The sequence below is a fragment of the Bos taurus genome, chromosome 14 (assembly GCF_002263795.3).
Source record: "Bos taurus isolate L1 Dominette 01449 registration number 42190680 breed Hereford chromosome 14, ARS-UCD2.0, whole genome shotgun sequence".
NCBI lineage: Eukaryota > Metazoa > Chordata > Mammalia > Artiodactyla > Bovidae > Bos > Bos taurus.
Window position 1 is genome coordinate 64570009 of NC_037341.1, and position 24454 is coordinate 64594462.

The 24454-nt window shown below is 38.7% G+C and overlaps 1 protein-coding gene and 1 non-coding gene across 16 annotated transcripts in view; both read right to left on the reverse strand.

Moving 5' to 3' along the window:
* Nucleotides 1–24454, reverse strand: part of VPS13B (vacuolar protein sorting 13 homolog B) — an 806276-nt gene that overhangs the window by 116716 nt on the left and 665106 nt on the right. The window lies entirely within an intron of this gene.
* LOC112449666 (small nucleolar RNA SNORA70) lies at nucleotides 10614–10748 on the reverse strand. Its single transcript, XR_003038262.1, has one exon. It is a non-coding gene; the product is annotated as a small nucleolar RNA SNORA70 (small nucleolar RNA).

Sequence of the window (24454 nt, forward strand, 5' to 3'; positions counted from 1 at the left end):
GTTTAGAAAGAGATGTGAGAACAGAGCAAGCTGATGGATAGCGAGAAAGCAGAGACTGTTAAGTTTCTATACATTAAAGTTTAATGAATGATGGTAGTGGGGTTTGCCAAGCGAGCAGACTGGAGAGACGGAAAGATTGCTAGTAAGATTAGGATGCTGGAATGAATGATTTAGGAGGAGGGGCAGTTTGGGATGTTGACAAGTTCCAGGGCTGGTGTGTGGGAGTGAGTACTTAGATGGAGCAGAAGAGGAGAGCACTAGAGTGAGGAGCTCAAGCTGGGGTCTGGCTGGGTCTTTTACATGGATGCTGACAGCTGTGAAGAAAAAGGCCAGACACCACGGGCTGAAGACTTCTGAGGATGAGGGAGAATGACCAAATAGTTAGCAGGTGGCTACAACAGAGAGGGGTGAGGAGGATACAATTTGGTGCCACAAGTATCCAAGAAGAAGGAGGTTTTTACAGGAGGGGATAAGAGTGCAGGCATGTGGCACAGGTGAACAGCAGATCACTTTATCTCCTGAGCCCGAGGCAAAAGTGATGTGGGAGAATAAACCGCTTACACATCAGGGGGTTACAGTGGTGTACAGAGTCCCAGAGGACAGCAGAATTTCATTAAAGGAGGAGGAGAGGAAATTCGTGAAGATGAGGCCGAGGTTTATGAAAGTTCACTAGTCATTGAGCAAGTGTTGCAAAGGGCTCAATGGAAAAGTCTGGGAAGCAGAGGAAGGAGGTGGTTTGGGAAGAGCAGGAAAAAAGGGATACAAATCAGTCTCCAGACAGTCAGTTCAGTTCAGCAGCTCAGTCATGTCTGACTCTTTGCGACCCCATGGATTGCAGCACGTCAGGCCTCCCTGTCTATCACCAACTCCTGGAGTTTACCCAAACTCATGTTCACTGAGGCGGTGATGCCATCCAACGATCTCATCCTCTGTGCTCCTCTTATCGTCTTGCCTTCAATCTTTCATAGCATCAGGGTTTTTTCAAATGAGTTAGCTCTTTGCATCAGGTGGCCAAAGTATTGGAGTTTCAGCTTTAACATCAGTCCTTCCAATGAATACTCAGGACTGATCTCCTTTAGGATGGACTGGTTGGATCTCCTTGCAGTCCAAAGGACTCTCAAGAGTCTTCTCCAACACCACAGTTCAAAAGCATCAATTCTTCGGCACTCAGCTTTCTTTATAGTCCAACTCTCACATCCATACATGACCACTGGAAAAACTATAGCTTGACTAGACGGACTGTGGTTGGCAAAGTAATGTCTCTGCTTTTTAATATGCTATCGAGGTTGGTCATAACTTTCCTTCCAAGGAGTAAGTGTCTTTTTATTTCATGGCTGCAGTCACCATTCACAGTGATTTTCAGTGCAGTTCAGTTGCTCAGTTGTGTCCGATTCTTTGTGACCCCATGAATCGCAGCACGCCAGGCCTCCCTGTCCATCACCAACTCCCAGAGTTAACTCAAACTCATGTCCATCGAGTCGGTGATGCCATCCAGCCATCTCCTCCTCTGTCATCCCCTTCTCTTCCTGCCCCCAATCCCTCCCAGCATCAGAGTCTTGTCCAATGAGTCAACTCTTCGCATGAGGTGGCCAAAGTAGTGGAGTTTCAGCTTTAGCATCAGTCCTTCCAATGAACACCCAGGACTGATCTCCTTCAGAATGGACTGGTTGGATCTCCTTGCAGTCCAAGGGACTCTCAAGAGTCTTCTCCAACACCACAGTTCAAAAGCAGTGATTTTGGAGGCCCCCAAATTAGTCTGCCACTGTTTCCACTGTTTCTCCATTTATTTGCCATGAAGTGATGGGACCAGATGCCATGATCTTCATTTTCTGAATGTTGAGCTTTTAGACAACTTTTTCACTCTCCTCTTTCACTTTCATCAAGATTCTCTTTAGTTCCTCTTCACTTTCTGCCATAAGGGTGGTGTCATCTGCATATCTGAGGTTATTGATATTTCTCTCAGCAATCTTGATTCCAGCTTGTGATTCTTCCAGCCCAGCGTTTCTCATGATGTACTCTGCATAGAAGTTAAATAAGCAGGGTGACAATATACAGCCTTGACAGACTCCTTTTCCTATTTGGAACCAGTCTGTTGTTCCATGTCCAGTTCTAACTGTTGCTTCCTGATCTGCATACAGATTTCTCAAGAGGCAGGTCAGGTGGTCTGGTATTCCCATCTCTTTCAGAATTTTCCACAGTTTACTGTGATCCACACAGTCAAAGGCTTTGGCATAGTCAATAAAGCAGAAATAGATGTTTTTTCTGGAACTCTCTTGCTTTTTCCATGATCCAGCAGATGTTGGCAATTTGATCTCTGGCTCCTCTGCCTTTTCTAAAACCAGCTTGAACATCTGGAAGTTCATGGTTCATGTATTGTTGAAGCCTGGCTTGGAGAATTTTTGAGCATTACTTTACTAGCATGTGAAATGAGTGCAATTATGCAGTAGTTTGAGCGTTCTTTGGCATTGCCTTTCTTAGGGATTGGAATGAAAACTGACCTTTTCCAGTTCTGTGGCCACTGCTGAGGTTTCCAAATTTGCTGACATATTGAGTGCAGCACTTTCACAGCATCATCTTTCAGGATTTGAAATAGCTCAACTGGAATTCCATCACCTCTACTAGCTTTGTTTGTAGTGATCCTTCCTAAGGCCCACTTGACTTCACATTCCAGGATGTCTGGCTCTAGGTGACTGATCACACCATTGTGATTATCTGGGTCATGAAGATCTTTTTTGTACAGTTCTTCTGTGTATTCTTGCCACCTCTTCTTAGTATCTTCTGCTTCTATTAGGTCCGTACCATTTCTGTCCTTTATTGAGCCCATCTTTGCATGAAATATTCCCCTGGTATCTCTAATTTTCTTGAAGAGATCTCTAGTCTTTCCCATTCTATTGTTTTCCTCTATTTCTCTGCACTGATCACTGAGGAAGGCTTTCTTAACTTTCCTTGCTATTCTTTGGAACTCTGCATTCAAATGGGTATATCTTTCCTTTTCTCCTTTGCTTTTTGCTTCTCTTCTTTTCACAGCTATTTGTAAGGCCTCCTCAGACAGCCATTTTGCTTTTTTCCATTTCTTTATCTTGGGGATGGTCTTGCTCCCTCTCTCCTGTACAATGTCATGAACCTCTGCTCATAATTCATCAGGCACTCCATCAGATCTAGTCCCTTAAATCTATTTCTCATTTCCACTGTATAATTGTTAGGGATTTGATTTAGGTCATACCTGAATGATCTAGTGGTTTTCCCTACTTTCTTTAAGTTTGAATTTGGCAATAATGAGTTCATGATCTGTTTCAGAGTCAGCTCCCAGTCTTGTTTTTGCTGACTGTATAGAGTTTCTCTATCTTTGGCTGCAAATAATATAATCAATCTGATTTCAGTGTTGGCCATCTGGTGATGTCCTTATGTTTTTGGAAGAGGGATTTGCTATGAGCAGTGCGTTCTCTTGGCAGAACTCTATTTTGCCCTGCTTCATTCTGTACTCCACGGCCAAATTTGTCTGTTACTCCAGGTGTTTCCTGACTTCCTACTTTTGCATTCCAGTCCCCTGTAACAAAAAGGACATCTTTTTTGGGTGTTAATTCTAGAAGGTCTTGTAGGTCTTCATAGAACTGTTCAACTTCAGCTTCTTCAGCACAGACTTGGATTACCGTGATACTGAATGGTTTGCCTTGGAAAAGAACAGAGATCACTCTGTCATTTTTGAGACTGCATCCAAGTACTGCATTTCGGACTCTTTTGTTGACTATGATGGCTACTCCATTTCTTTTAAGGGATTCTTGACAAGACAAGAATCCAGACAAGTGGGGGAGAAATCTCAGTTCAGGGAGTGAGTAGGAAAGAGAGAAGTGAGGCATGTGTTGGAAGTGAGATCTCATTTAGGAGGTAGGGACAATGGTTACGACTTCAGGAGTAGCCTATTGCTCCTTCCTGAGGCCTGGTTGCATTCTGTGTGTTCTTAATGAACTCTAGCTATTTCTCCAATAAACTCACGGCACAGAGTCTGCACATGGTATATGTTCAATAAATAATTTTAAAATTTACAAATGAAGATAGGTGCTGAAAAAACAACAATTTTTTTTTTGTTTACAGTTTTCTACTCTAAAAAGGTCTTATTTTATATATTGAGCTCTCCTTTCAAATTATTTTGTGATCACATCCAATTTTACCAAACTTTTCATTTGCTTACTCATCTTCCTTTACCATTCAGCTGGAAGTAGACACTGCTAATCTCCAGGTTAGAAGTAACATAATTAAACTAAAAATCTAATGTGGTCACACTGTGCTTCATATGGCAGCAATTATTCCCTGGTGGCTCAGGGGTAAAGAATCTGCCTGCCAATGCAGGGGATGCGGGTTCGATGCCTGGGTTGAGAAGATCTCCTGGAGAAGGAAATGGCAACCCACTCTTATATTCTTGCCTGGAAATTCCCATGGACAGAAGAGTCTGGAAGGGTATACAGTCCATAGGGTTGCAAAAGAGTTGGACACAACTTAGTGACTAAACAACAACTATTCTCAGGAATAAATCTGTGGTCTATTTTGTGTGATCTATTTAAAACAGCTTTATTTTGTACTTTTAGCTTTGAAAGAGATGATGTGAATGATCTTTAGTTACATATCAAAACTGAGGATTTATTATTAATGCTTGCACTGAATAACTTGAAGGAAAGATGACTATTCCAAGAACGTTTGGTTGCCAAAAAATAGTTTAGAGAGCCTAAATATCTAGTACTGAGTCATGGGAAGTGGGAACGAGTAAATTGGTTTCACTGGAAAACATTGCATATGTAACACATGGTACATTTCAAATGACTGTCAAGATTATATATATTTTTATTACATTTTGTTTTCCTATCCATTATTTGACAGGACCTAAAAAATTAGCCAGCCATACATAATAAACTGTACTCTAAGCATATGTGGTCTTTGCATAGAAATATATTTTAGGTTGTATATCTGCCAGTTGGTAAAAGCACATGTATTCTTGCATTTAAAATATGATTCCACGATTTGTTTCCATTTGATGGCTAACTTGGGAAGATTTGCATGTGTGTTGGCCATTTAAAAATATTTTTGGTACAAAGAATATTTTGGCACTTAATTTGTTTTTTATTACTTAATAGTACTGCCAGGACTATCAGCAGTGTAGCAACTACCCATCTGTCCTCGTAGATAAACAGTTCTGAATTCTTTGTCCAGGGGTTGCTAAAGCTGGGCCATTCATTGTCCCTTTGCCCACTCAGTGCCACCAGTCAACCTAAGAAAAGGATACAGAGGAAGTGCATTCCCTGTAATTATGTACATATTAAAGAGATGGTAGTATTAGCAAGTGAAGTAATCTATCAATCTGATTCAACTGTCCTTTCCATTATCTTACAACAAGATAGAGAGCTTAGCTGACTGTGTAGGGCTGGTTAGTGAGCACAAAGCTGGAGCTGCCATTCAGGAGTAAGTTATTAAGGCTTGGTTACAACAGAGGATACTATCTTAATCATTCCTTCCACCACATATCCAGATTTCCTGGGATACCAATTAACAGGAAAGCATAATAGGGCTAAAACAGTTTGCTTTTCCCATCATTACTCACAATTTTGGTAGTATGTTAGTCACTCAGTCATGTCCAATTCTGTGACCCCATGGACTGTAGCCCTCCAGGCTCCTCCATCCATGGAATTTTCCAGGTAAGAATTCTGAAGTAGGTTACCATTTCCTTCTCCAGGGGATCTTCCCAACCCAGGGATCAAACTTAGGTCTCCCACATTGTGAGCAGATTCTTTACTGTCTGAGCTACCACAGAAGCCCCAGTAATAAAAATACTGATGGAAGATGTAGTAGAAAAATAACCTTTTACAATTTACAAAGGTTTTTCTTTTTGTATATTATCTTAGCGAGGAATACATTATTCCCATTTTACAGATAAGTGAACTGTAGCTTAGAGAAGTTAGGTAATATGTTCAAGGTTATACACTTAGTCAGTGGCAGACCTTTTGCCTATAAATCCTTTGCTCTTTAAACTAATTACCTTTAGGTTAAAGAAGAAAAACAGACCCTATAATGAATCATTTACAATTTCCAGTTGCAGTTTCTTTACAGTGGATTCTTAGAAAGAAATCTGAATGCAGAATACATTTTGACCCTTACAATTTATCCAAGTTGTTTATAGTTACTTAATTCGGCAATCATTTTCTCTTTAGCCGTCTTTTACTTTCAGCACTTTGAATATGTTATCCCTCTTCCTCTGGTCTCACGGTTGCTGATGAGAAATCAGCTGTTAATCTTAGTGAGATTCCTTATATGTGATAAGTCACTTCTCTTCAGTTGCAGTCAAGGTTTGTTTGGTACAGAAATCTTTGAGTTTGTCTAAGTTTACTAAATTTCCTGGATGTGTAGACTCATGTTTTAAATTAAATTTGGGAAGTGTTTGGCCATTAGATTTTCAAACAGTCTTTATTCTCCTTTCTCTTTTCCTTCCAGGCCTCCCATCATACACATATTGATAAACTTGATGGTATTCCACAGTCTCTAAGGCTCTGGTCATTTGTTTTCATCCTTTTTTCTTTCTGTTCTCTACACTCAATCACCTCAGTGGACTTATCTTTAAACTTACTGCTTCTTTCTTCTGCCTGCTCAAATCTTGTTATTGAGCCCCTCCAGCAAACTTTTCGTTTCACTTACACTTTTCAATTCTGGGATTTCATTTTTTTATTTACAATTTCTATCTTTTATTTTAAAATTGATACTCTCTATTTTGGGAGACATCATTCTCATATTTCTCTTTAGTCCTTTATACAAGGCTTTCTTTAAGCTTTTTTGAACATGCTCAAAATAGACAGTTCAAGTCTTTGTCTAGTAAGGACGATATTTGGGCATCTGAGGGACAGTTACTACTGATTGTTTTCTTCCTCTGTATATGGGGCATACTTTCTTGTTTCTTTGCAGAGTGCATACTTCTTTGTTGGAAACTGGGCATTTTAAATGATAGAAAATTTTATATCAATGAATATTATTAACTATTTTACTATTATTATATTATTAATAAATAATGGCAACTGTGGAAATCAGATTCTCTTCCTCCAGGGCTTGTCATTATTTGTACTCATTTTGTTGTTACCAACATTTATGAATTAATTCTAAAAAGTCTTTTTGTCATGTGGCCACTGAAATCTCTACTTGGTGAGCTTAATGATCAGTTAATGATTAGACAGAGACTTCCTTAAAGGCCTGGAAACAATAAGCACATCTAATCTCCTCCAAGTGGGTGTGTGTGCCTGTTAAGGAATGCCTTCAACTCTGCCTTGACCTTCCTTTCCTGCTTATACAGAGCCTTAAGGTCATCCAGAGGTGAGAGCACAGGCCTTCTTAGGTCATTCTTGGCATGTGCAGAGCCTGGGTTAAGTGCATAGACCTGAGCTTGGACAAATCCTCCTAGTTTCCCAGGAATCTGCTGGAACTTTTGAAGTCTGTATGGACATCTCATCCCCTGGTTCTTCCTGTTGAGCCTTTTGTTCAGCTTACAAGTTTTCTGCTATCTACTGCCTCAAGTATCAGTTCATTTCAGTTCAGTCGCTCAGTCGCGTCCGATTTTTTGTGACCCCATGAATCGCAACACGCCAGGACTCCCTGTCCATCACCAACTCCCGGAGTTCGCCCAAACTCATGTCCATCGAGTCGATGATGCCATCCACCCATCTCATCCTCTGTCGTCCGCTTCTTCTCCTGCCCCCTATCCCTCCCAGCATCAGAGTCTTGTCCAATGAGTCAACTCTTCGCATGAGGTGGCCAAAGTACTGGAGTTTCAGCTTTAGCATCATTCCTTCCAAAGAACACCCAGGACTGATCTGCTTTAGAATGGACTGGTTGGATCTCCTTGCAGTCCAAGGGACTCTCAAGAGTCTTTTCCAACACCACAGTTCAAAAACATCAATTCTTCGGCGGTCAGCTTTCTTCACAGTTCAACTCTCACATCCATACATGACCACTGGAAAAACCATAGCCTTGACTAGACGAACCTTTGTTGGCAAAGTAATGTCTCTGCTTTTGAATATGCTGTCTAGGTTGGTCATAACTTTCCTTCCAAGGAGTAAGCATCTTTTAATTTCATGGCTGCAGTCACCATCTGCAGTGATTTTGGAGCCCAAGAAAATAAATTCTGACACTGTTTCCACTGTTTCCCCATCTATTTCCCATGAAGTGATGGGACCAGATGCCATGATCTTCGTTTTCTGAATGTTGGGCTTTAAACCAACTTTTTCACTCTCCTCTTTCATCAAGAGGCTTTTTGGTTCCTCTTCACTTTCTGCCATAAGGGTGGTGTCATCTGAGGTTATTGATATTTTTCCTGGTAATCTTGATTCCAGCTTGTGCTTCTTCCAGCCCAGCATTTCTCATGATGTACTCTGCATAGAAGTTAAATAAGCAGTGTTACAATGTACAAGCTTGACATACTCCTTTTCCTATTTGGAACCAGTCTGTTGTTCCATGTCCAGTTCTAACTGTTGCTTCCTGACCTGCATACAGGTTTCTCAAGAGGCAGGTCAGGTGGTCTGGTATTCCCATCTCTTTCAGAATTTTCCAGTTTATTGTGATCCACACAGTCAAAGGCTTTGAAATAGATGTTTTTCTGGAACTCTCTTGCTTTTTCCATGATTCAGCGGCTGTTGGCAATTTGATCTCTGGCTCCTCTGCCTTTTCTAAAACCAGCTTGAACATCTGGAAGTTCATGGTTCATGTATTGCTGAAGCCTGGCTTGGAGAATTTTGAGCATTACTTTCTTTCTGACCTACACCCCTGGGTGGGAAAAGGGCTTTTCAAACTGAAACATTCCTAGTTGATAACTTTTGAAACAGTTAATTGTTGTGAAACCCTTGTTTTTTTAACAGAAAGTTATCTTATCTCATTAAGCAAGTAAAAAGATACACTACATTTATCATAAGGTCAATATATTTGGTGAAAAGACCAAATATATTCCCCAGTGTGGAATGCACTAGAAAAATCAGAGGCAGATAGATTAAAGAGACTTAAATTGATGACTAGAGAGTAGGTAAGTGGATAGTTTATACAGAATGTGAGGTCAAAGCATAAAACAGTGGATTGAACCACAACCAAAAAAAAAAGAGAAAAAGAAAAGAAAAATAGTGGATTGATGGGTGATTGAAAGAGATGATATATAATACACTGTATTATTACATAAATTAGAATAATTTTTATATATTACAGAAATTAGGATAAATAAATAGCAATATAAACATTAAAACCATAGCAAGCTAAAAAACCAGCTTTGCCTCTATAGAAACAGAAGTGGTTTCTATTTATGATTATTACTGGACTTAACTGTCCTTTTAAACATGAAGAATATTTCTACAATCAATTATTCATAAGAAGACAAACATATTCATTACACAAAACAAAAGCACCTGAGTAGAGATACTTTTCAATAGTTAATTAAAATAAAATTGCGTTAAAAATAAAATGTATCCTGATAATGGTATGTCAGTTTTTTGTGCTTCTACTTCAACGTATAAACCTATCATTTAATAATGACATAAAATACAAATACATATGTAATATAAAAATTTTTTAGCTTATAATACCAGTTTTTATATGTATCTGCTATTTAGTTGATTTTGAAGAAGGAAAAGAAAAGCTTCTATACATCTTCAACTAATAGAAGTCATACAAAAAAAAAAAAAACCTTAAAATATTGGAACCAGTTGAGAAACCACAAGTATTCAAATGCAGGAAATCATGATTTTATAACATTTTAATGTGATCTACTCTTGGGAAACAAAGTTAACCAAACCCCATTTCTGTACAGGAAATATTCCAGCGTACAGTTGTAATACATCGTGGTGAAGGGGTACAGCTGCAGATTTTTCACCTGTAATGCCCCACTGGTATTCTGGCTTACTGCATTGTATCAAGACTGCCTTCCTGTCCGGAAAACCCTCTAAGTACAAACAAGACTCTAAGTCCAGATTTTATTTTCCCTTGGTATCAGAATATGGTAATTTAAGAGTCCTGAGAAATACTTTTTCAGCCTTTAAAAGGAAATGTGTAACATTCTTTTATTAGGATCTATGTTTGGGTTGGTTTTTCAAAAAACTTAACATATGACCCAGTTATCTTATCAATTTATCAAGCTACCAAGTTTCAAGCAAATGCAGGTGTGTAATATGACATCTTTCAATATAATATTTTCCACAAAGACAAATAATAAAAATATATTAAGAACTTCTGAGTCAAAACTAACTTGGACCAAGGGCAACTTTACTATTTTATGGTTTTCTTTTAATGAGGCTACGAACCGTAAACTCACTATAGTGTTCTAGTCTCAGCTCTAATTGTTCAGGTATTTCACTCACTGTATGGAATAGTCAAATGTACATGGTCTATTGTAAAGAACAGTAATTGGGACTCTGACCTGAAAGTGAAGTTTCTCAGTCGTATCCGAGTCATTGCAACCCCATGGACTGTAGCCTACCAGGCTCCTTTGTCCATGAGATTTTCCAGGCAAGGGTACTGGAGTAGTTGCCATTTCCTTCTCCAGGGGATCTTCCCAACCCAGGGATAGACTGGGGACAGCAGGCCACTCATGAATGCCCACTAGAAAGAGTTGTTTCCAAGGTCCCTTAGGGCAACATATACAGGTAACAGGTTGCATACACTACCCAGGAGGCTCCTGTCTGCAGCCACTGCACACTGGGCCCCCATGGGGAAAAGAGCACAGTCAGCTTAATTGGCTGCAAAGAACAGAGAACCAAGAAACAGACTAGCTGGACTCAGGAGGACTTAATTCTAACCTAAATTCAGTTGCAAACTAGTTTTGTCACCTTGAGTTGAAGTAACATAACTAATCTGAGCCTCAATACTCTTACTGGTAACAAATTCGGAAGATGTGGAATAAGGAGGAATAAGGAATAAGACTACTCTAGCTCTTCAAAATTCTAAAGTATATATAAATATAGGACTTGATTTTTTACTTTACATTTTAGGAAGAGAGTTTATATTTTAAAGTGCATACTGTGTGCCAATATTTTCATTATTTTATTCAATCTGAATGGTAATTAAGTTAGAAGAGTATACCCATTTTACAGATGAGGAAAATGAAGGGTTGAACAACTTGCTAAGGTTCTCAATCAAAAGCTACAGAGCTGGGAGTGTAGGATTCTAGAACCCAGGGAGCTCATTCACTTATTTACATTGATTCCCATGTTAGTTACTTGGTTGTGTCACAGGTTTGAAAGCATGTAACCTGACAAATAAGCAATGCTTACAAACCAAATACTTGTACAGTGATACTCTGCTATAAGACTGTTTTTAAAACTAAAAGAGTTAAGAATACAGTAATTATTGATAATTGTTCTTAACAGCCCTTTGTAATAAGAAAAACTATAGTGCAGAGTGTGCTCATTCAGTCATGTCTGACTCTTTGCAACCTCATGAACTACAAGCCACCAGGCTCCTTTGTCCATGGGATTTTCTCAGCAAGAATACTGGAGTGGGTTGCCATTTCCTTTTCTGACAGAGACAGTAATCTTTAATAATTGGGAAGAAGCCAGTTGGGATCACAGAATAACTGAAAAAAAAAAAAAATACAAATAGTTTAGAACCAAAAGCAAGCCTGAAATGTCTTATGAAGGCTTGTCATCAAGTTAAATGTTTAGATCAAGAGGTCAACAAAACTGTTCTATAAAAGGCTAAACAGATGATGGCAAACACTGGAGGCTTTCTGCATGATACGTTCTGTGTGGCAACTACTTGACTGCCTACTGCAGCAGGTGGATCACAACAAACTGTGAAAAATTCTGAAAGAAATGGGAATAACAGACCACCTTACCTGCCTGTTGAGAAGCCTGTGTGTAGGTCAAGAAGCAAGAGTTAGAACCAGATATAGAACAACAGACTGGTTTAAAATTGGGAAAGGAGTAGGTCAAGGCTGTATACTGTCACCCTGCTTATTTAACTTATATGTAGAGTACATGTGAAATGTGGGGCTGGATGAATCACAAGCTGGGATCAAGATTTCCGGGAGAAGTATCAATAACTTCAGATATGCAGATGATACCACTCTAATGGCAGAAAGCAAAGAGGAACTAAAGAGCCTCTTGATGAAGGTGAAAGAGGAGAGCGAAAAAGTTGGCTTAAAACTCAAAATTCAAAAAACTAGTAGGATCCCATCACTTCATGGCAAATAGATGGGGAAAAAAAGGAAACACTGACAGACCTCCTTTTCTAGGGTTCCAAAATTATTGCAGACAGTGACTGCAGCCATGAAATTAAAAGACGCTTGCTCCTTGGAAGAAAAGCTATGACCAACCTAGACAGCATATTAAAAAGTAGAGACATTACTTTGCTGACAGAGATCTGTACATTCAAAATTATGGTTTTTCTGATAGTCATGTACGGATACTATAAAGAAAGATGAGCACCAAAGAATTGATGCTTTCAAACTGTGGTGCTGGAGAAGACTGTGGACAGCAAGGAGATCAAATCAGTCAATCCTAAAGGAAACCAACCCTGAATATTCATTGGAAGGACTGATGCTGAAGCGGAAACTCCAATACTTTGGCCACCTGATGTGAAGAGTGAACTCACTGGAAAAGACCCTGATGCTGGGAAAGATAGAAGGCAGAAGGAGAAGAGGATGAAAGAGGATGAGATGGTTGGATGGCATTGCTGCCTCTATGGTCATGAGTTTGAGCAAGCTCTGGGAATTGGTGATGGCAGGGAGTGCTGCAGTCCATGGGGCTGCAAAGAGTCAGGTATGACTTAGCAACTGAACAACAACACTGCAGTATGTAAACAATATCTAAATGAGTATGTCTGTGTTCCAATAAACTTTTATTTACAAAATCAGGTGGTAGGCTGCATTTGATGGGCAGGCTATGGTTTGTTGATTCCTTGATTAGATGAACAGTGTTGCCCTCATAGAGGCCCTTTAGAGTATACGTCTCTTAAGAAATACTCCTCCATAGGTCTATCACATTCCCACATATCTTAGAAAAAAGGCATTATCTTTGCTCAAGATCATCTTTTCAAGTTCACATGCATAGCAAACTGCTACAGAAGACCGAGACAGTGTCTCTCTACAAAGGGCAGGCATGCTAATCTCCCATTTCAAAGGATTCAGTTTCCCCAAGTTCAGGGTTCCAATCTTGTAATGTAACCCACTATGTGTTTAAGTATCACCTGGCTCTCTTCATCACCCTTAAGGGAACAGAGGCTTGGAGAGCTGGCACATATGCAGACACACTGTTGTAGGTAATAAACTGTCCTTCACCTCTGATCCAGCACTCCCATATGTTCTACAAGCATCCAAGGGACTCTGGCAGGCTAAGCTGTTAACTTGCAAATGCGGTAGAGCTCAAACCCTTCACAATTTTGAGGATATTTATAGTTTATTTAGGGCTTCCCTGGTAGCTCAGCTGGTAAAGACTCCACCTGCAATACAGGGGACCCAGGTTCGATCCCTGGGTCGAGAAGATCCCCTAGAGAAGGGATTGACTACCCACTCCAGTATTTTTGGCTCAGACAGTAAAGAATCTGCCTGCAGTGTGGGAGACCTGGGTTCGATCCCTGGGTTGGGAAGATCTGGGGAAGGAACAGCTACCCACCCCAGTATTCTGACTTCAAGAATTCCATGGACAGAGGAGCCTGGCAGGCTACAGTCCATGGAGTTGCAAAGAGTCAGTGACTTTTTGCGACTTTCAAAGGGCTGAATGACTTTCACTCACTTGTTCACATACTTTATTTAGTATACAGTTTCATATGTATCACACATATCATACATATATGTAAATGGATGTGTACAAGTGAGATTAATTAGCTTATAAGTATTCTTAATTTTAGAAAGGGCAGAGGAAGTAGAGATCAAATTGCCAACATCTGCTGGATTGTTAAAAAAGCAAGAGAGTTCCAGAACAACATCTACTTCTGCTTTACTGACTATGCCAAAGCCTTTGACTCTGTGGATCACAATAAACTGTGGAAAATTCTGAAAGAGATGGAAATGCCAGACCACCTGACCTGCCTCTTGAGAAACCTGTATGCAGGTCAGGAAGCAACAGTTAGAACTGGACATGGAACAACAGACTAGTTCCTATTTTCCAAAAAATAGAAAAAGGAGTACGTCAAAGCTGTATGTTGTCACCTTGCTTATTTAACTTATATGCAGAGTGTATCATGAGAAATGCTGAGCTGGAAGAAGCACAAGCTGGAATCAAGATTGCCGGGAGAAATATCAATAATCTCAGATATGCAGATGATACCACCCTTATGGCATAAAGTGAAGAGGAACTAAAAAGCCTCTTGATGAAAGTGAAAGAGGAGAGTGAACAAGTTGGCTTAAAGCTCAACATTCAGAAAATGAAGATCATGGCATCTGGTCCCATCACTTCATGGCAAATAGATGGGGAAACAGTGGAAACAGTGGCTGACTTTATGTTTCTGGGCTTCAAAATCACTGTGGATGGTGATTGCAGCCATGAAATTAAAAGACGCTTACTCCTTAGAAGGAAAGTTATGACCAACCTAGACAGCATATTTGGAGGAGGCAATGGCACCCCACTCCAGTACTTTTACCTGGAAAATCCCATAGACAGAGGAGCCTGGTGGGCTGGAGTCCATGGGGTCGCTAGAGTCCGACACAACTGAGCGACTTCACTTTCACTTTTCACTCTCATGCATTGGAGAAGGAAATGGCAACCCACTCCAGTATTCTTGCCTGGAGAATCCCAGGGACGGGGAAGCCTGGTGGGCTGCCGTCTATGGGGTCGCACAGAGTCGGACATGACTGAAGTGACTTAGCAGCAGCAGCAGATAGCATATTAAAAAGGAAAGACATTACTTTGCCAACAAAAGTCTGTCTAGTCAAGGCTATGGTTTTTCCAGTAGTCAAGTATGGATGTGAGAGTTGGACTATAAAGAAAACTGAGCACCGAAGAATGGATGCTTTTGAACTGTGGTGTTGGAGAAGGCTCTTGAAAGTCCCTTGGACTGCAAGGAGATCCAACCAGTCCATCCTAAAGCAGATCAGTCCTGGGTGTTCACTGGAGGGACTGATGTTGAAGCTGACACTCCAATACTTTGGCCACCTGATGCAGAGAGCTGATTCATTGGAAAAGACCCTGATGCTGGGAGGGACTGGGGGCAGGATGAGAAGGGGACGACAGACAATGAGATAGCTGGATGGCATCACTGACACAATGGACATGAGTGTGGGTAAACTCCAGGAGTTGGTGATGGACAGGGAGGCCTGGTATGCTGCGGTTCATGGGGTCACAAAGAGTCGGACACCGCTGAGCGACTGAACTGAACTGATCGATTCTTAATTTATTCACCGAACATGTATTGTTTCTATGTTAAGGGCAAGCCAGGGATCAAATGGCCAGAAAGAAAGAGAGATGTGGTTCGTGACTTCACAGAACTTACAAACAAGTAATACATAAATAGTTAAGTACCGCTATTGCCAGAATGATTTAAAGTATGATTAAGAAAAAAATTTTCACAGAATTACTCCATACTTTGCTGGTAAATTTTAATCTATCTTTACAGTCCAAATTAATGTGGTTTAACTATTTATCCATGGGAAAGTTTATCTTTTCAAAGCTTAAGTCCATAACTCCATGCTATCTTTTCACCAGATCTTTTATAGAACTGCTAATAAGTATTCAAGAGTGACTCGTGATTTTAACTCTGCATGGAGGTAGGATGGGAAGAAGAATTATTTGTAGGCAGATAGCTGGAAGAAAAAAGAAGAAAAAGTATGAAGAATTTAAAAAACCAAGCCTGTATATAATCAAGCCCTGTGTAAAGGGCAGGCTGTACAATACAGTTTTCAAAACAGTAACCTTGGTTGAGCTCTGGTATTCTGGATTAAATGTCCTAAGGAAAGAAATCTCAATGTGGTGAAAATGAAATTCTGCACAAATTCCATTAACATTCCTAAAGAATTATGCTCCAATTCTGGCCCTTTCCTATCTCCTCAACCTAACCTCCTACTTTTATACCACATACCACCTTAGCTGTCATTAGTTTGTCTCCATCAGAGCTTCTTGAAATCTCATTCATCTTTCAAAACTTTTTGTCTTTTTTCTAGAGAAACAAAACAAAAAACTCTTCTCTAATAATCAAAGTTAGAAGTGATTTCTCTTCAGAATTCCCCAAAGACACACGACTTAAACTCTTCTTACTGGCACTTAACAACAGTACCTTTTCTTGTAGTTATCTGTGTATATCTGTGTGTATACAACTCCAGCTTGTGTACCTATGTAAATCCCTAACTCTTCTGTGCAGGCTTAGGCTGTAAAGAATCCGCCTGCAATTTGGGAGACCTGGGTTCAATCCCTGGGTTCGGAAGTTCCCCTGGAGAAGGGATAGGCTACCCATTCTAGTATTCTTATCTGGAGAATTCAATGGACAGAGCCTGGCAGTCTACAGTCCATGGGGTAGCAAAGAGTCAGACATGAATGAGTGACTAACACTTCCACCAGCTTCTATACTCTGTTTAATCCTTTTAGCAGAAATATTACAAGGGTCTCCTTGTCTTCAGCCTGTTCATTCAGGAGGCTTCACAGATCTACCAAACCAATCATGACAACAGCATACAGAACCCAGACTACAACAAATATGCAGGCAGGGCCTTACTTTGGTAATTCCTTTCAGGAGACAGTCTCAATACATTAAGCTAAGCTTACTCTTTTTTTTTTTTTTTTTTTACTCTATTTCATTTAAAGTTTCACTCAGTCACAGTCAGCTTTTACTAAGTACTATGTTAGGCACTGGAGAGCAAAGATAAACATACAAACGCCCTCAAGAAGCCCAATGTGAAGGAAGGAGTCAGTAATAAAATCAGGCCCAAGGTGTCCTAAGGAAGGGCAACTTTCCCATCCTGGGTGGAGACAGAGTATACCACCTGGAGGTCAAGAAATGAACAATGTATAAAAGGTCACTATAAATATAAAAATAATAAAAATTCACATGTATACAAGATATATTTCATCTTTTCAGGATTCCATTTAAAGTCTTCTTTACCCTTCTCTATCAAAATATTATATTATGACTGAATACAAAACACATATCATTAAACAAAATGTGAACTGTCATATTTCAAACATACACAAAATCTAGTTGACAAGAGATGACAGGTCATTGGCAGAAATCATTTTTAAAAAATGGGTAAGATTTGACTTGAAAATCATATAAATTTGAAAATCAGCAAGCATTAATTCTTCTTTTATCATTAGGTATACAGCTAAATTTTGTTCACAACACATAAGACTTTGGAATTTCAAATATATGTTCAAATCTGATGCAGCAAAAATGAGCAAACTGTATAGCTTCCTGGGGCAATCATGCTTGCAAATGGCCACCTCAAAACTACAGTCCCAAAGTGACATACATGCAAAAGGAAAGCAATCAGGCACACAGGTGATTTATACCCTTAGAAGGAAACATGAATGGCTTTGACACTGACTGTGATTCTTTCCTTATTTCATGTCATGTCAAATTTGCCTGAAATGACGACTTACAGTAGTAGTTCAGTGCCAATCACTTTTAACCTTATACTTTTCCAATTTACCATTAAGAACAGGCACAGGGTGTTAGAAAATATGTCTATTTACATACCAACTGAACATATCAAACCACAGCTCTGTTCAGCTGGTTTGTTTTCAGGTTTCAGGTGGCTAAGGGAACAAAGAAGTCTCTCATAGTTATCTATAATTTTCTAAGTCTTGCAAAATCATCTCAGAAAATCTACAGAGAGGCAAATTTCCTGGGCTGGAATGACTGGCTCTTTCTTCATAAATCTGCAGATAGAATTTCTGGCTGTACTGACCACCGTTATTTGGTGGTGACCTATGTCCTGTTAAGCGAATCATCATGTAGAAAGAATGTAATGTGGAAAAGATGAGTTTGGGGAATGCTTTTTAGACAATTTAGTTACATTCATAACACATCATAGACTAGAATAAAAGCCACAGACACCTAATTTGTTGCTTAGGGGTACATCACAGACTTTATGGGATAAATTTTTCTCTTGAGATTCATGGAAAGAAAAAAAATGTAAAATAGAAAGTGAACAAATAGTATGGGTGGGATTAAAAAGAAAAACAACAACAACCCAGCAACAAGCTGTGCCCACAAAACAGTTTTTCCATCCACACAGAATGACCAAGCACCTTCTTGGGTGTTCCCTACAGAATCCTCTTCCTCTGACCCTGCTGCCCAAGGGAAAAGAGTATTTTTGGAACACGTCACTCTCAAAAAAGTAAAAAACCACAAAGAACAAATTCTTTTATATTCCCCAATACAACCACTTCTTAAAAATTCAGTAACAATTAAAATAAATGGTAGTAATTTTAGAAATGTTTCCATATAAGATAAAGAACAGCTTACTTGCAGGGTTAAACAGAGTAAACATTTCTGTCATTTGTTATATAGTTAAACAATATTTTAAAGATTTTTATTTTAATTTGTAATTTTCGATATGCAAATACTGCTAATTCCAAAGACCATCGGAATGATTTTACTCCTGAAGGAAAAACACAGGATTACAGATTCTCTAAAAAGTACAATCTGGCACAGGTCTGAGGAACTGAGAGTTGGTCTGTATTTCCTTGAATGGAATGAACTATAATTTTTCCCCAAATACATATCCTCAACCACAGGACTGTATTGTACCTCAACTGAATATTATGGCCTAATAGTTTAAGTATCAAAAAAAAATTCTTTTGGCTAAAGGCCAAATTCAAAACATTTTTTGTGTGTGTGTGTAGTGGGGGGAGTACAACAACATATCTATTTCTGACTCTTGGCCTGCTTCTTTCTCCCTTTGGACCTCATCCCTGACAGACATCTGTATTTTGTAACTTTTCCTACATGCTGGCTCTGAAGATACTCTGAGTTTTGGCCTAATAATCCTTCTCTGTTTGAATTCATTAGTGTGAGAATCACAGGACTAGAAAGGACTTTGGGAGGTCATATAGACATCAACTTGCTCTGGACAAGACTAACTCCAAACGAGGAAGACAAATGATGTTTAAAGACTTGTAGACGAAATTTCAAGATTTCTCTCATCAACACTGCAGTGCTTTGCATGCTTCACTATTAGAAAATGTTTTATGATATAGTTTTCATTTTATAAAAATGTTACTTGGCAGACATCAGGACTTTCTATAAAATGAAGTACCATACAGCTTACATTTTTAGTCCATTAAAGGGATATTTAAGACTGAAATAAATTATTTGTTGGACTCCAATGGACCATAACTGGGACAGAGGAGGTACCTAGCTTATGTGACACTGACATCATTTACTGATAGTACTACAAATGCTATAGATGTTTTCATTCAATTTGGTCTTTATATTTAATCTATCTTGCTGCTGCTTAGCCACTTCAGTCGTGTCTGACTCTGTGCAACATCATGGATTAAAGCCCAGTAGGTTCCTCTGTCCATGCAGATTCTCCAGGCAAGAATACTGGAGTGGGTTGTCATGCCCTCCTCCAGGGCATCTTCCTGACCCAAGGATTGAATCTGGGTCTTCCACATTGCAGGCGGATTCTTTAGCATCTGAGCCACCAGGGAAGTCCTAATCTATCTTATCTACTTCTTAATGTAAATAAGAATTAATATTTTCTTAATATATATAAGAATTAATTTTTTCTGTAAAAATTCTTCCTAAAACGAGTTCAACTAGGTCATTTATTAGCTATATGATTTCTCTATTTGCAGTAGCTTAGATGGTAAATAATCTGCCTGTAAAGCGGGAGACTCAGGTTCAGTCCCTGGATCGAGAAGATCCCCTGGAGAAGGAATGACAACTCACTCCAGTATTTCTTGCCTGGAGAGTTCCATGGACAGAGGAGACTGGTGGGATATAGTCCATGGGGTCGCAAAGAGCTGGACACAATGGAGCAACTACCAAAACACTTATCTATTAAACTATAATGATGATAACAGAATGCACAAAATTTGGGGAAGGACAAATGAAAGAATGTAGGAAAACTGCCAAGCAAAATTTCTGGCACATAGAAATTGCTCAGTAAATGAAAGCTGCCTCTTCCCTCTTAGTGAAAAATAAATCACTGATTTTAATTTCTGTGCATTGAGGACCTTGCTGACAAACTGCACAAATCAATGAATGCTAAAACCAATGTGTAAAAGGAGAACTTGATGATGATGACCTGATCCATGTAAATACTGCTCAGAGTGAAATAAGCAGATGTCATGTGCCTCCCATTGATATAACAGGAAGACTACCGTGTCACTTTGGAAGCTTTCTTTACAAGAAGGAAAAAAGCAACTAAAATCTAATCAAGCTTCCATAACAACTACTTACTAGATTACAGAAAATATGGAGGATAGAGGGTAATGTTAAACAACATTATAAGGATAAAGTGAGCCAGAATATAGAAAATTCTATAGGTCAAATGATCTAATTTCTTCATCAGATAAATGACATAGGGGAGAAAAAGGAGATAGCGGACTGTTACAGACTAAAAGAGAGTTAAGAACCGTATTAATCAAGTGTACGTGTGGACCTCAGCGTGCTTCTGACTGAAACAAACCAACTCTAAAAGAGTACTTTTGAGACAATAGGAAGAATTAAATATAGACTATTATATGATAGTAAGGAATTTTTGTTCATTTTGTGGGCTGTAATAAAGATATTAAACTTACGTTTAAAAATATTTACTTGTTGGCAATGCTTGTATATATGTGTGTGTATTCAGTCACTCAGTCAAGTCCAATTTTTTGCAACCCTATGGACCATAGCCCGTCATGCTCCTCTGTCCATGGTATTTTCCCGGCAAGAATAATGGAGTGGGTTGCCACTTTTTCCTCCAGGGAATCCTCCAGATTCAGGGACTGAACCCACGTCTCTAAGTCTCCTGCACTGCAGGTGGCTCTTTACCCCTGAGCCACTGGGGAAGCCATAGCAATGTTTACTGAACTATTAATGGGTGAAATAAAAGGATGTCTGGGACTTCCTTTGGAATACTCTAGAAAAACAATGAGGATCAACAAAAAGTGGTGAGAGGAACAGATGTAACAAGGATAACAGGACATCAATAATTACTAAAGATGTGTGAAAGACACACAGAGTTTGTTATACTAGTCTTTTTACTTTTGTGTATGAAAATTTTTCATGATGAAAACTTGGAACTTTTTTCAAGGGAAATCATCAGATTTTTTTCCCCCTCACCTAAAACTTACATAATAATAGATGTCTTTGTTAGGAATAATATTGTATCAATCAAGAAAAATTTACATATTGCTTGAAACTTCCTTCAATATCAGTTTAAGAATCATTTTAGAAGGCAGAACTCATAAAACAAGTAATTCCCATGAAACCATGTACATATCTCAGAAAAGGCCATATTTGTACTCAATCCAAAAAAAGAAAAAGAAAAGGGGAGAAAAAGAGTTAAAAAAGCGCCATCGTCAGAGAAGATATTTGCAAATTATGTATCTGACAAGAGGGTAATACCTAAAATACAATATACAAAAAACTCATACCACTTAATAGCAAAAAAAAAAAAAAAAATTCTGATTAAAAAGTGGGCAGAAAGTCTAAGTAGGCATTTTTTTCCAAAGAAGGCAAACAGAGCGCCAATAGGCAAATGACAAGGTACTCAGCATTACTAATCGTCAGGGAAAAGCAAATAGAGGTTATTATAAAAAAGATAAGAAACAGCAAGTGTTGTTAAGAAAAGAGAACCCCTGGGCACTGCTGGTGGGAAAGCAAATCGGTCTAGCCACTATGGAAAATAGTGTGGAGGTTCCTTAAAAAATTAAAAACAGAAATTACCATATGATTCAGCAATTCCATTTCTAAGCATTTTATCTGAAGAAAATTAAAAGACTAACAAAAAGATACATGCACTCCCACATTCACTGCAACAATATTTATAATAGCCAAGAAATGGAAACAACTTAAGTGTCCATCGATAGATGAAAAGATGAAGAAAATGTGGCGTCTATATACACAGTTGAATATTATTCAGCTTTACTACATAAGAAGGAAACCTTGCCATTTGTGACAACATGAGTATCCCTGGTGCTAAATGAAATAAGTTGGACAGAGAAATATAAACACTGTATGACCTCACTTATATGTGGAAGCCCAAAATCCAAAACACAAAACCAAATACACAGATACAGAGAATAGACTGGCGGCTGTCAGAGGCAGGGGCGGAGGGGTGGGGGAAAATGAGTGAAAGGGAAAGTGAAAGTGAAGCTGCTCAGTCCTGTCCCACTCTTTGCAACCCTCTGGACTGCAGCCTATCAAGCGCCTCAGTTCATGGAATTTTCCAGGCAAGAGTACTGGAGTGGGTTGCCATTTCCTTCTCCACGGGATCTTCCCCACCCAGGGATCGAACCCAGGTCTCCCACATTGGGGGCAGACACCTTACTGTCTGAGCAACCAGGGAAGTCCTGGGGAAATAAATGAGTGAAGGGGGTCAAAAGTTACAAACTTCCAGTTACAAAATAAGTTATATAACTGATACTGTATTGTATAGCTGAAAGTTGCTAAGAAAGGGGATCTTAGTTCTTATCACAAGAAAAAAAAATTTATAACTGTCTGGTGACAGATGTTGACCAGACATTTTGGGGAACATTTTGCAAAATATATATAAGTATCTAATCATTATGTTGTATGCATGCCTGCATGCTCAGTTATGTCTGATTCTTTGCGACCCCATGGACTGCATCCTACCAAGCTCCTCTATCCATGGGATTTTTCCAGGCAAGAATACCAGACTAGGTTTCCATTTCCTCCTCCAGGGGATCTTCCTGACCCAGGGATCAAACCTGTATCTCCTGCACTGATAGGTAGATTCTTTACCACTGAGCCATCTGGGAAACCGCATTATGTTGTATACCTGAAACTAATGTTATCTATAAATTATACCTCAATTAAAAAAATGCCATCACCAATAGATACTATCAAATGATAAATTTTAGTGTATGCAATATATACTTGAGAAATTGCCTGATCAACTGAGGTTCTTTATCCTATCACTAAATGACAGAACTGACTTTAGTGATTTGGCTATTTTATTGGTCTACGCTGGTATATCAATGATATGGTATGTTATGAAGGTCTACTTTATACTTGATGGTAAAGTATCTAGTGGAGATTTTCAACATAGTATATAAATTTTAAAGAGATGAAGGTAATACTTGTGGGAAAAAAGTAGGGTTGTATATCTAGATGGAGCCAAATATACAGTAGAAAATTATAAGAAACCTAATTCTTCAAGAATATGCTAAAATACACTACAATAATCATTGAGATTACATCAAAGTTAAGCTTTGGATTTTCTTAATGTGCTCAATAGAACATTTTTCAAACGATAAAAAATTCAATAATCAGAGGACTCATTTTTTTAAGACAAATTTTTAATGACATATGAAGCTTGCTGAAATCTGAAAGCTTGCTACTTCACACACACTTAGCTAAAGAGAAAAAGATATTGGTCAATGTTTGGAAATGACTTTTCCTCATGGAGTAAAAAAGAGATGTCACAATAGGGGAGTAAAAATATGGGTAAGACTAATGAAATCATTGTTAACTTTCAAAGAATGGTTCAAAGTTGGCTTATACAGCAAATACATTTCTAAGGCTAAATATTTTCCAATCAACAAATGTAAGATAAAACTGTGAATGCAACTTTATATATATATTTCAAGATCACTGCACTGAAATGAAGTTTTGAGAGTTGTGTTAAGAAAACTGGTTGTAGTGAAAATGAGTCCTTTGAGAATCCTGGTTCAGTTTATAAATAGCAAGACCCACAAAAGTAAAGAACAACTATATTGTTGTCTCGTCACTGAAAAAGGCCTTTGATGATTATTATTTAGAGGCTGTCCCCTTGCACACTGGAAAAGCAACCACTCTAGTCCAATATATAAGAACTATTATCAAGAAAAAAACACTTATCAAAATTCCTTGTAATAGAAGGCTAAAACTGATATATTTCTTGGCTGCTTTGGAAGCATTCTGAGCATCCCTCTCAGTGATTCATTATTATATGGATGATAAAGCAGTGAAAAAAGAATTGCCATCTGCAGTGACTTATTAAGTCTAGGCTTTTAAAACATTGCGACACCAAGATAGAGAAAACTGTCTGACATATACTTTGGTTTCAGTTTTATAAAATGTAAGAGGATCTCTCTCAGTAACTAGTTGTACAGGTAATGAAACAGACAGAATATCCTTTTATAATAATAGTAAAACTAATAAAAATGCACTGTAGAGTGGAATATAGAATTTGGTTACAAAGTAAGAGTTAATTTCAAGAGTCTGTGTTTGAAGGAGGCTGCTTTGGACCATCCCATGGATGCCAAAATTTAAGAAACAATGATCTCATGTAAAAGTATGTTTCACAAAGGGCATCTTTTAGTAGATTATCTTCAGTAGGTTATGGCTCTCTGAGCTGTAG